We start from the raw sequence: 12,148 nt of genomic DNA on the forward strand, positions 1-12,148 counted from the left end.
AAGTCATCTAATGCGGAAATTTCAGAATGCGACAAGCAAAAGGAGATCGAAAAGCCGGTTGTTGGTAATCTGGCTACTTCTAATGGTGATATTGTTATTGTTCAGCAGGGTTCCATGGTTAGTGATCATGAGGCGAGCACAAGCAAGGCCAAACCAAGGGATCCCAAATATACTCAACCTAAGTGGTGTCCTTCCAATTTAACCAAGACCATGAAAAGGAGATTACAACGCATGAGGAACCACGAGAAAGTAGAGCACAAAGAGGAGAGGCAAAGGGACGAATTGTTAAGTGAAATTCGGCCCATGGCACTCACAAAACAAGTGTGGAGGCCTAAACAAAAACAAAACACATATGCTTCTACATTAGCTGCAGCAACATCTTCACCACCAAAAGAGGATGATGCGACCCCTATTACATCGTCCACACCACCTGAAAAATCCCCTTCAATTGAGGAAACTTTGAGCCCAATATACACATTGGGGGATGAAGATGAGATGGTGGATTACGACTCTACGCCGGTTCGGGAAGGTATGGATATTAATATGGTGTATTACTTACCAGCCGAGTTTCGTGCTATAGGTGAAGAAGGGGAGGTGGCTCAACTGGATTTTGGTCCAAAGAACGCTATCTTCGAGAAGCCAAAAGAACCGGTGAAACACTTGAAGCCATTGTACCTCAAAGGTCATATTAACGGATCGCCGGTTGCTAGGATGCTCGTTGATGGTGGTGCTGTGGTAAATCTTATGCCCTACTCGGTCTTCAAGAAGTTGGGATTAGATAATGATGCATTGATGAAGACCAATATGGTACTTAATGGATTTGACGGTAAAGAAAAGACAGGGGCCAAAGGTGTGATGTGCATGGAACTCACCGTGGGAAGCAAAACTTTGGCCACCATATTCTTCATCGCCGAGGTGCAAGGTAACTATAATGTTATATTAGGCCGCGATTGGGTTCATGCTAACCAATGTGTGCCATCTACCATGCATCAATTCTTAATACAGTGGGTCGATGATGAGGTAGAAGTCATTCACGCGGATAATTCGGCTTGTGTTGCTTTGGCCGATGCATCGATGGATTGGAATCATCCGGATGTTACTTTCTTAACAGGGCGTGACCTCTCAGAGTTTGATTTCCTTAGTGCTACGAGGAACGGGTTCATTCCCATCTCTTTAAAGCTGATTGGTGGTAATCGGTTCCAGGGTATGATGTAAACAAGAAGTTAAACATGGCCGATATAGAAATTATCGCCCTAAGCACATAAAATGGCCGATGGAGTGTTGACATCGTCCTTAGGAAAAGCATCGTGCAAGTTATTTTTCGGCACGCAAGTTTTACCGAAAAACAGGGGAGCATGTGTTGACACCAAATTTTGGCGCGGTTAAGAACTTGATTAAGATGGCCTCAAATAGAGAAGTGATCTACATGAAAAAGTTTTATATTGTCGATATGAACATCTTTGAAGTTTGGGTTATCGCCATCCGACCTCATCTCAAGGGCCGAAACTATGCTCAAATTTTTTATAATTTTGTGTTCAGAGTATTGTTCGGCCAATTAGGCCTTCAAGACGACGTCCTATGGGAAAAGTTCCTACATGGGTTGTCTTCGTCTCGTCGAGACGATCGATTTCGATATAAAAAACGTTTAAATTGGAGTTCGTATGCAAAAGTTAGAGCCAAAACAGTGTGCTGCATAAGTTTGCCCCGGAAGTTCCGGGCAAAACTTCCGGAGAGGTTCCGGGCTAAACCGAGAGTTTGCACGTGGTGCGCCTCGAAAACTGAAATTTTAACATTGTTTGCAGATTTGCGGGGCTGATTTTGCATCAAGATGACCTCGGATGAAAAAGTGATCAACTGAAGAGTTTTTGTCCATTGCAAGATCTACAACTTTGCTTTTGGGATCATTGTCATCCGAAGTAGTATGCAACCTGCAGATTCAGTGCAAGAGGGCTACTTGATATAATTTCAGCCCAAAAGTTCCGGGCTGACCGAGAGTTCCGGCCCTCGTAGTCCGAGTTAGGTTATCTTTTGATGTTTTGGACGGGATTTGAGTTCTTTTCTTGTACGAAAAGTCCAGCCGCCTTATATATATGTAAGGGGTGACGGCCGATTGAATAACAACACACAATCGCAAAACACATCTACTTTTTACCCTAGTTTTACATCTTTCTCTCTCGTTCTTCATTCGTTCTTCGTGTTGAAGGGCAGCGATCCTCGAGGCTCTAGGGGCGGGCGAACCGACCTAGGGCAGCCCATAGCCGCCGCACGTTCAGACGGGGTCTCTCCCGGGCGCGTGGGGTTTCGGGTCCTGAAAAGCACCCGCCGGATTGCTTGTGTACCGCGCTTCCGGACGGGTCTCCTTCGGCGTGAGCTGTGGTGCATCACCCTCGGCGTTGGAGGTACACGGTGACGTGTTCGTGTGCGAACACAACTTGTGTATTTATAGAGGAAAAATATGTGGTAATAAGAAGTTATGAGCAAAAAATAATATGAACTTAGAAAAAAATAAACCCTCTTAAGTAAATAAGTGAACTTGGAAAATTACAAAACAATGACAAAGAGCCATCGAAGTGGTAATTAATTGGAACATAAGGTACTTCGGACATGAGCTGCATTATTACACATGGCAGAATGTGACTAAAACATGATTAGAAAACACTCATATCAGCAAAACCAAAAAAAATTATAGGTCACTTTATCAAGAAAAAATGTGTATAGTCCTATTATTTAACTAATTAAAATATAGGAAAAAACATGTCTCGAAAGAAACCATCACCCTCTATCCTTAGGAGGAAAACACATGAAGGTATAGCGATCAGATATTCAGTCTAAAGTCTAAACTATACACATAGTATTTTAAGAACAAGGTTCAGATACAAAGGAAAAACAAGATCCCCAAGAGAGTAGGGTACTCTTCCACCCATTGAAGTACTTCCCGATTCAACCTCGTAGCTCGGCCACCATCCCTTCAAGGATTAAAGCACCCGAGTTGAGATGCAAACAACCAGCGAAGTTCAAGAGTGGGGAATAAGCCTTATCCCACACATCTAAACAATATTTAAAATCCCACACCATTTTATGATCAAGTGTACAAATTCCATTGGAGTTTACAATTTTTGAAGCTGCAGATATATCTTGTTACGGTCATGGTTGTTCTTGCTAGCCTATGTATATATCCATTAGTTTGCTATCCCATGTGTGAACTCTTTAGGAATTGATGATAAAAATAAGCCGTAATGCACATATTGTTACATTTTGTGTGTGCCAATTACCATCTTTCGCACTCCGATTTCTGTTGTACTCTTAGCTACAGTGGTCAGCAGTGGTGTGCCATTGATGTGATTTTGTCTCCAGCATGAGTACAACCTGAGGAACCAATGAAGAATTTGTACCATTCTATGTGTTAAAGTTGTGTGTTTCATCTTGTTAAGTCTAAAAATGTGTTTATGTTTCTACGAATGCCCTTTATCAGATATAGAGATGTATACTTCATATATATAATACCTGAATAATAATCTTGACATGATAAGGACTCTTGTGTGGAATAATCTAGAGATGAACATGTGCGCCATTTAACATAGAAATTTGCAAATCCAACTATGTAGGGTGAATGAATTTGAACCAAATCATTTTAAACTATGAATATTTTTCATGTGTGCGACCCAAAAGGAAGAGGAAGGAGCACCAAAGAACAATAGTCATGGGAAGCATCGGGAAAACTCAACCAAAGTCTCTTTCAGAGAGACTTAGCCTTCCATCATGTTCCCATGCCCACTACACTTAGGACCTCTTCTCATATCATCTAAATATATGCACATATGTGCTTTTTTTCCTAAAGTGATTTAGCAATCAAAAAGGAAGAGGAGGGAGCGCCTAAGAACGATAGGAATGAGAGGCATCGGGAAATGCCAAACTACATTCCCACCTCAAGACAAGAGATGAAGAATCAGTAAGTTAGGCTTTGCTCTATGTTCTCACTCCCACTGCTCTTACACCCTCTCTTTCTTCCTCTTCCTAGCTCGCTCTTGAGATCCCACATTAAACATGTGCACACATATATTTGGTTTCTATTTAAGCTAAAGCAACCAAGCAAGCCAAAAAAGGAAGAGGGAGGAGTGCTTGAGAACAATAGGAATGAGAGCCATTGGGAAACACCAAGCAAGTTCCCACCTCCAACACTAAAGATGAAACAAAGCAAGTTAGGCTTTCCTCCATGTTCCCACTCCCACTGCTCTTATGCCCTCTTTCTTCCACTTCCCGGCTCACCTTCAAGCTCTCAAGTTATCTAAATATGTGGACACATGTCGATTGTTTCTCCAACAAATCTACTGATGCAATCCTAAAGGAAGGGGATGGAGTGCACAAGAACGGTAGGAATGGGAGGCATCAGGAAAGGATCCATGCATGCCAAATATTTGCATCCCTGAGACTAGAGGTGCAAACAAACAAGCAGGGCTTTCCTCCATGTTCCCATTCCTAGTGCTCTTGAGCTCTCTTTCTTCCTCTTCCCGGCTTACTTTCAGTGCCTACAAATCTAACAAAACGCTGGACGAAGTGTTTCAGCGTTGAGGTATAAATAATGGGTGGTGCATCATATGCAGAACCTTTGAGGAGAAAGAAATGGAGACATCTGGTGCATGGGGGCACCATTCTAAAGTCAATGATAATGGGGCCACATAATCACTGGCCCTGTCCTATTGTCCTCTACTCTTAATTTAGGGCATGTGTGGAAAGATATCTTCTTATCTTTATTACCCATATCCAAAACAGGTACATAATATTTGTATCAGCCTGTGCATTTATGAAGTATGAAAACGTGTAGCAATAAGATATGAGATAAAAATAGCATGAACTTGGACAAATTAAACACTCTATGTAAACTTGGAAACATTACAGAACAATGGGGAAAGAACCATGAAGTGACAATAAATTGATACTCTAGGTAGTTATGAGGTGAGCTGCACTATTAAAAATGACAAATGTGATTATCCCATGATCCTAGAGATCTCTTATCAGCAAAACCAAATGTATATAGGCCATTTTATCAATAGAAAAAAATGTGTATAGGGCTAGGGCTATCATTCTATAAGTACTTTAGTATCCAAATTCTGAAGGTTGTACAAAACTACATACATGCAAGGAGACCAAGGAAACCATCGGCCACAACCCCTACGAGTTAAATACATGAAGGTAAAATGATCATATATTTCAGTCTAAACTCACTATACACATCGGTTCAGTATGAATCGCCTAAACAACACGATGAATCACCTAGTATTTTTGGGACAAGGTTCAAACACAAAGAACGAATTGAAGAGATTTCAATACTTCTTCCAGCCATCGAAGTACGTCGTAATTACAAAACCTTGTAGCTCGGCCACCATCACTAGAAGAATCAAATCACCCCGGCTGCAACACAAACACCCAAGAAGGTTCTAGAGTGGACAAAACAAGCCTTATTCTGCACGTCTAAACAATATACAAGAAACATCTTTTTATGATCATGTACAAATTTCATTGGAGTTTAGAGTTTTCAAAGTGATTGTTTCTTGCTAGCCTCCGTATATTTTCATTAGTTTGCTATGTGCATGTGTGAAGTCTCTAGGAACAGTTTATCCAATTCAGATCATTTTACACGGTGGATGCTAATTGATGCTAAGAAAATCTGCAATGCATGTATTGTTACATGTTTTGTGAGCTAATTACCATATTTCTCACTCTAATTTATACTATGACTCTTAATTACAGTGGTCAGTAGTGGTGTGTCATTGATCTGATTTTGTCTACAACATGAGTTCAACATAAGGGAACTGGTATCATTCTATGTATTAAAGTTTTGTGTCTCATCTAAATAAGTCTGAAAGTGTGCTTGTTTATGTTTCTAGTGTGCTTGTTTATGTTTCTACGACTAACCGGTCCTTTTCCATATACTAGTAAAGTGCCCGTATGTTGCAACGGATCCGAAATAAAGCATTATATCCTCATAGACCTTGAAAGTGTTGTCCTCCTGTACCACGAGTCATCCCGATCAAAAATTCTTATTAGGAACAACTTAGATTTCATTTAGATTTTGGTTTCTTCATGGACATCCAAAGCAAAACAAGATCATGCAAATCAAGGTAGATGAACAAGTTTGTCATATGATCCTGTTTTTTCATATGAATTAGTTCAGATTTCAACGAGTTAGACGGTTCCCATATGAAAGGGATGTTATGTTTAGTAATTAGGATGATGCAGAAGCAAGAGAACCAACACATGATAGCAATTACGATGATGCAGAAGTAAGAGAACCAACACATGATATCTTTCTGTGTAAATTTCATTTAACGCATGTTTACTTCATCTGTGACTCCATTTTTCTGTGATTGTAGGCTATAGGAGGGTGACGCTCTACTTGGCCATATTCGATAATGTCCTGCATCGGTTGCGCTTCTCAAAGTTCATCTCTGTTATCCGTGCGGACATTCCAGAGGTATTTACTTTGATGTGACCTTGATTTTAGTTCACGCTTGCTTGTTGAAAGTCTGGATTGATTAAACAGCAGCCATAATTCTCTGAATGCCGAAATCAGTGTGGAGCAGATGGTACTGTAGATTTTGTGCACCTATGAATTGTGCCTTGTGATTCTCATTGCTAGATGCATATCGACCTTGATTAATGGTCTAGAGGTGATGGCATTGGGTAACTGAGATATCAGTATTACGCTAAAGATTATTAGCATGTGTTAAAACAATCACAATGCATCTTCTCGATACGTCAGACGTATCCTTGAAAAAAAAAACAATGCATCTTCACCTTGATTACTGATCTAGAGTTGATGACATGAGTGAGGTACTTGCAAATTTTAGAACGGTGTCCTGAGGTTGTCTTTTACTCTTTCATGATATACTGCAATCACTGTTGGAAAATACTACCTCCGTAATTAGTTGACGCTCAAACGGATGTATCTAGACGTATCAATGCTCGATGCATCCGTTTAAGCATCAACTAATTCCGGACAGAGGGAGTAGAAGCTAGTTAATCCTTTCTATCTGGAGTTTGCCATTCAGCATAATCAAATTATTCTAGTGTTGTACGTCTGAATATTCTTCTTGCTCCTTCAAGATCATAAGGCCTATCATCTTTTTGTCGACAAACATTTTCTTCTATATGTAGTGCAAGATGAACCGTTTCATATTCCTACTATTCAGCTTGAGCATTCCAAGTTTTTCAAATGTTGTATTCACATCCTCTATCCATCCTCTGGGTTAATCTTTAAGCATGTTAGACTGGTTCATGGCACCATGTATGACACTATTCCAATGATCCTTGCACTTATTAGGAGTGTCAAGGGTCCATATTATCCACATTATATTATTGGACTACTATGTTTGACAAAATACAAATATGGTTAAGATTTTCCTGAACAATTAACATTCTGTATGTTCTCACTTATTTATATATGCACTCTGAACCTAGGTTCATATGCACCCCTGAGGATTGAGTACTTGTGCACTTCAAAATCCCCCATTCCATTAGAGCATGTTATAATCCGAATACAAGCGAACTTTTTTGCAGAAAGATGATCATATCTGCGTTGCACAAAAAGAAGTTGACAAATATCACACAGGATGAGTAAACTATTTTTGTACAGTGTACATATGATGATATAAACATACTTTTGCACAACCTTTTTCTTCTATACGCACTGTAACATGTTCAACATGTGCTAATACTGCAATTTTTGGTTTTTTAATGCACATGTACTCTCTAAGGGGTGCATATGGGCATGGGTTTATCTTTAACTTACTGGATACAGATGTGGTCTAGACTTTTGCCATTTGAATTTGAATTGTAATATTCACTATCTAAACTATTTGCATTTTTACTCGATAAATGAATTCATTAGACTGCAGTTTATGGAAGTCGTTAGGTTCTAGGTTTGAAGCTTGTGATGATGTTGTGGCTATTCTCTATTCTCCACCCATGGTAACATAGGTGGGTTGACGGGGCAAGGGAAGAATGGTTTAGATTGGATTAGCATGATCCAAAGACTACTCTGATACTATGAATGACATCGAGATAAACACACTTATCTGTTGAATTAATTGCTCTTTATAGAGTACATGTACAAGGTCTGAATGAGAAATAACAAGAGATGACTATGCAGTTGGCAAGGAGACTGATTCTAGCTCTCGGCAAGTCCAGGAATCATTGACATATGTGGATATACCATGCAGAACAGCCTAACAGCTTAGGGATTATCCAGGAGAATGAGTCATTGCTTAAAAATGATAACTGGTAGAAAACATAGTATGTGGTTGTAAAATATGGCTCCAGTTACCATGGCAATGCCAAATGCTGATTGGTTGACGATTAGTTTGTTGGTTGTTTCAAAAATAAAAACATTCTAAGTTCTTGATTTGATCCTTTTTTTAGGTGTTTGACAAATATGCTGGTAATTATTGGTTTGTGATTGGCTGATAGCTGAGAAACTGACAGATAACATACGTTGTCTGAACTTACATTCTAATAGTTCTGGTGCTTCCTGTGTTTGCTACAAAATATGTGATCTTGTCCAGGAACATTATGACTACAATCATTTAGTACTTGTAGCTTTTCCACAGTTTATGACCTTATGCATGGAATTTATGTATCTTGCAGTCAGAAGCTCTTATTGACGGATTGCTTCTGAATGGGAGGCTAACATTCGGCCAACTTGTGGGACGAACAATTTCTAAAGTGCCACAAGGTGATGATCAGCAAAGTAGGTAATAAGCAGGAGAACGAGCATGCTTGGCATGGTCTTGAATGAGCCAGATTAAGGAATGCCATATGCTAGTTTATTCCTATAATGGCATATGCTTGTTGAAATCACGCCTTCTGCCATTTGTTTTAGTTTTCTACTCTTGGATTTCAAGGAGGATAGAAAGAGGCATAAGAGGATAAAACAAATCTAGTATACCTCATTAGGTTAATTGCATAAGAATATTTTGCAGAATCGTTACCAGCACAATGCTTCCAAAGATACCAAGTAGGCAAGTAACCAACTTGCGAGGTACCAGTGTACTATGACAATTTATCACTCAAGTTACATGGTTTCAGTTTTGATTAATAGTTGTCCCATCGATATCGGTGCAAGAAAAATCACTATACCTTACTTAAAACCCTATAATATCACTAGAATGGGAAAAGACCAACCTTGCAAAGCACTGTGAATTATTTCCAGCAAATATAACAGTGAGTTACCTTTTTTCAGTGACATCATCAATAAATGGTATTTTGGAGAAACTAGGACAAAAGGAAGGAGGTCCAGCAATGACACTTGATCAGATAGCACCAGTTCTGGAGGATTTACAGTGTACTACTTCCAGTGAGGACCTGGAAGCATTTACTTTTGGTAAGATACTGTTGATATTTTTACTCTGCATAAGTCTGATACATCGAAGTTCTACCAGTAAAATGCTTGGCATGGAGTCCAGTTCTAGCTTGCAAGAAATGAAATGTTATGGTTCGGAAGTAAAACCTTGCCAGTAGGCGATGGGTGCCACAAGGAAACTGGTTCCAGTCCAGTCCAATTCCTGGATTGAATTGTGGTACCATAATGTATCAGTTATATTTGAACTTTGGTCTATACATGAAAAAGTACTATAACTATGACATCTTCCACTGTTTTCATAATTAGTTCGAGCCTAGTTACCAATAGGTTGCTGAACTGACGGCCTGCTATTTCGTAAATTGTGCTATATGCAGTGACATCACAATATTCAACCGAAGCGTGAAAAAAAATCTCTAAAAAATAGCTGGAAATTATATTTAGAAACTTACTTTCCTAGTTACTTGTCTTCCATTCCAAACTCTGATGTTCAAATTTAGTATGGCAACCTTGAGTTCACATCATAAGTTCTTTTTTGTAAGATTCAGAAACACTTGATGTTCAAATTTAGTTTGTCAGCCTTTGAGTGTACATCCTAAGGGCCTCTTTGATTCAAAGGATTTTCATAGGATTTTTGAAGGATAAGAATCCTTCGGAATTTTTCCTGCGTTGATCGTTTGATTCGCAGGATTGAATCCCATAGGATTTTTTCCTATGGATTCATTTGAACTACATTTCATAGGAATTGTAGCATCCACTCCAACCTCTTGGAAGAAATCCTTTATTTTTCCTGTGATACAATCAAATAAACTCAAATCCTATAGGAATCCAATGGACATGTCATTTCAATCCTACGTTTTTCCTATTCTTGTGTTTTTGTAATCCCGCGAATCAAAGAGGCCCTAAGTTCTTTTTGTAAGATTCTCATGACAGTGGTACTGTTTTTCTGTAGATTTACGCAAAATGGTTGAAGCACGTAAAATGGGGGTACCAGATTGTGTTACTGTTTCACAGTTTATTTGAGTTAAAAAAACACTCCCCTGTCCTTTACGTACTAACAGTTCACATGCACATATCTTTTTATGTGTGCATTATAGATAGAGTCGCTTGTGAAAAAGAAATATGGGCAACAAGTTTTTACAATCTTTAGGCTATTGGTAGTGCAGTTGAGACAGATCAAGTACATGGATCACACAAGGTTGTGCTATTGGTCACACAAGGTTGTACATTGAGGACATTCTAGAACTATGCTCTGTTATTGTCGTCAATCTCTTTGGGTTAAGAAAGCTTCTGTTATGCAGTAAATTTAGTTGTGTGATCCTGTTTTATGATTGTTCATTTGACGACACGGCTTCCTGTTGCAAATTGCAGTGCACAATACTGAACTTTGGTTGCAAATGTGCAGATTATTGCCACAACAATTCTTGACAAGCAGATTGTTCATTCAACTTTGTACAAACTATGTAATGGGAGTCACATAGATACAGAGGTATGTCTCCTAGTTCCATCAGAAAAGCAGTATTTTTGTGTTAGGAGCTAGGGTTCTGCCGGTTCTAGGGCGGAGATTGTAGGGGAAAGATGGAGGAAGACGAGGTCGAGGGCGCGGCGGCCGGCGGCTGGGCGCCGTCCTTGCGTGGTGGAGAAGAGGCGGCGGCGGCGCAAGAGGCGGCTAGGGTTAGGTCTCCCGGCTCCCTAAGGGAAGCCGAGCAAATACTGATTGCTTCTTGCTTGATTAGATTGATACATCTCCTCTCCTTATATAGAGAGGTTTACTTGACTCCTAAGCAAACCACCCTAATAACGATAAGATAATTGGGCTAAGCCCCTAATAACGATAAGATAACTTGGGCCACAGCCCACTAGGCTAAGCCCCTAATATGCCTGTCATAACATTTTGTTTGCAGGGCAGAGAGAATGACACGCTTTAAATGTTAGTCGTGTGGTTTATCTAAAAGATCATTTCACTGCTTTGATGATCTACTATTTTACTATACTGTGTTACTTTCATCATAAATCTGCATACATGTATAGGCATTAAACATTAATGCTATTTGAGCATTTGGGACAAAGCTTGTAAACAAACTTGATAAATTAGTTAATACAGAAGTAAGTGTCTAAAGGTTTCTTGACACATTAAGTACTTAAACGCAAATAATATCCAGTTATATATGCTAGAGGATTTCCTAGTATATATAATATACCTGACAGGTAAATAAAATGTCTTGGTGTGTTTCGTGGTGCGATTAGAATCTGAAAAATGAATTACAGTGCTACTAAATTATGAAGTATAAACCAGTAGCCTTGTTAAGCCGACATCTTATCTTGTCTTATGAATGGATTAAGGCATGCCAAAGAGACAAACAAACACAGAAAATAGCAATCTAGTATGCAGGGTTATTAATTTGAACGAAATCATATTTATTACTATGAATCCTTTTTATGTTGTGTAAACTAGAAGGAAGAGGAAGGAACACCAAAGAACAATAGGCATGAGAGGCATCAGGAAACTCAAAACAAAGCATCTTAGTGTTTTTTTTTTTTGACAGAAAACATCTTACAGTGTTAGACGAGGAACTGAGGTCTTTAGCTTTCCATCATGTCCCATGCCCACCGCTCTTAGGCCCTCCTTTTTCCTCTTCCTGTCTCATAGTGGACATCTCACATCACCTGAATATATGCACATATATGTTCTGTTTTTCTGCTAAATCGATTTAGCAAACAAAAAGGAAGAGGAAGGAGCGCATAAGGACGATAGGAATGGGAGGCATCGGGAAATATCTCCACCTCAACACA

The 12,148-nt window shown here is 39.3% G+C and overlaps 1 long non-coding RNA gene across 2 annotated transcripts; it reads right to left on the reverse strand.

Moving 5' to 3' along the window:
- Positions 1-2,649: 2,649 nt before the first annotated feature.
- LOC119355200 lies at positions 2,650-12,122 on the reverse strand. 2 transcript variants are annotated; one of them, XR_005171502.1, is made up of 4 exons: positions 11,914-12,122; positions 9,506-9,560; positions 9,229-9,360; positions 2,650-2,966 (listed from the first exon to the last, which is right to left on the reverse strand). It is a non-coding gene; the product is annotated as an uncharacterized LOC119355200 (long non-coding RNA). The 2 variants fall into 2 exon arrangements; XR_005171501.1 differs by lacking the exon at positions 2,650-2,966 and adding an exon at positions 5,090-5,409.
- Between the last annotated feature and the right edge of the window lie 26 nt (positions 12,123-12,148).

The sequence above is a fragment of the Triticum dicoccoides genome, chromosome 2A (genome assembly GCF_002162155.2).
Source record: "Triticum dicoccoides isolate Atlit2015 ecotype Zavitan chromosome 2A, WEW_v2.0, whole genome shotgun sequence".
Taxonomy (NCBI): domain Eukaryota; kingdom Viridiplantae; phylum Streptophyta; class Magnoliopsida; order Poales; family Poaceae; genus Triticum; species Triticum dicoccoides.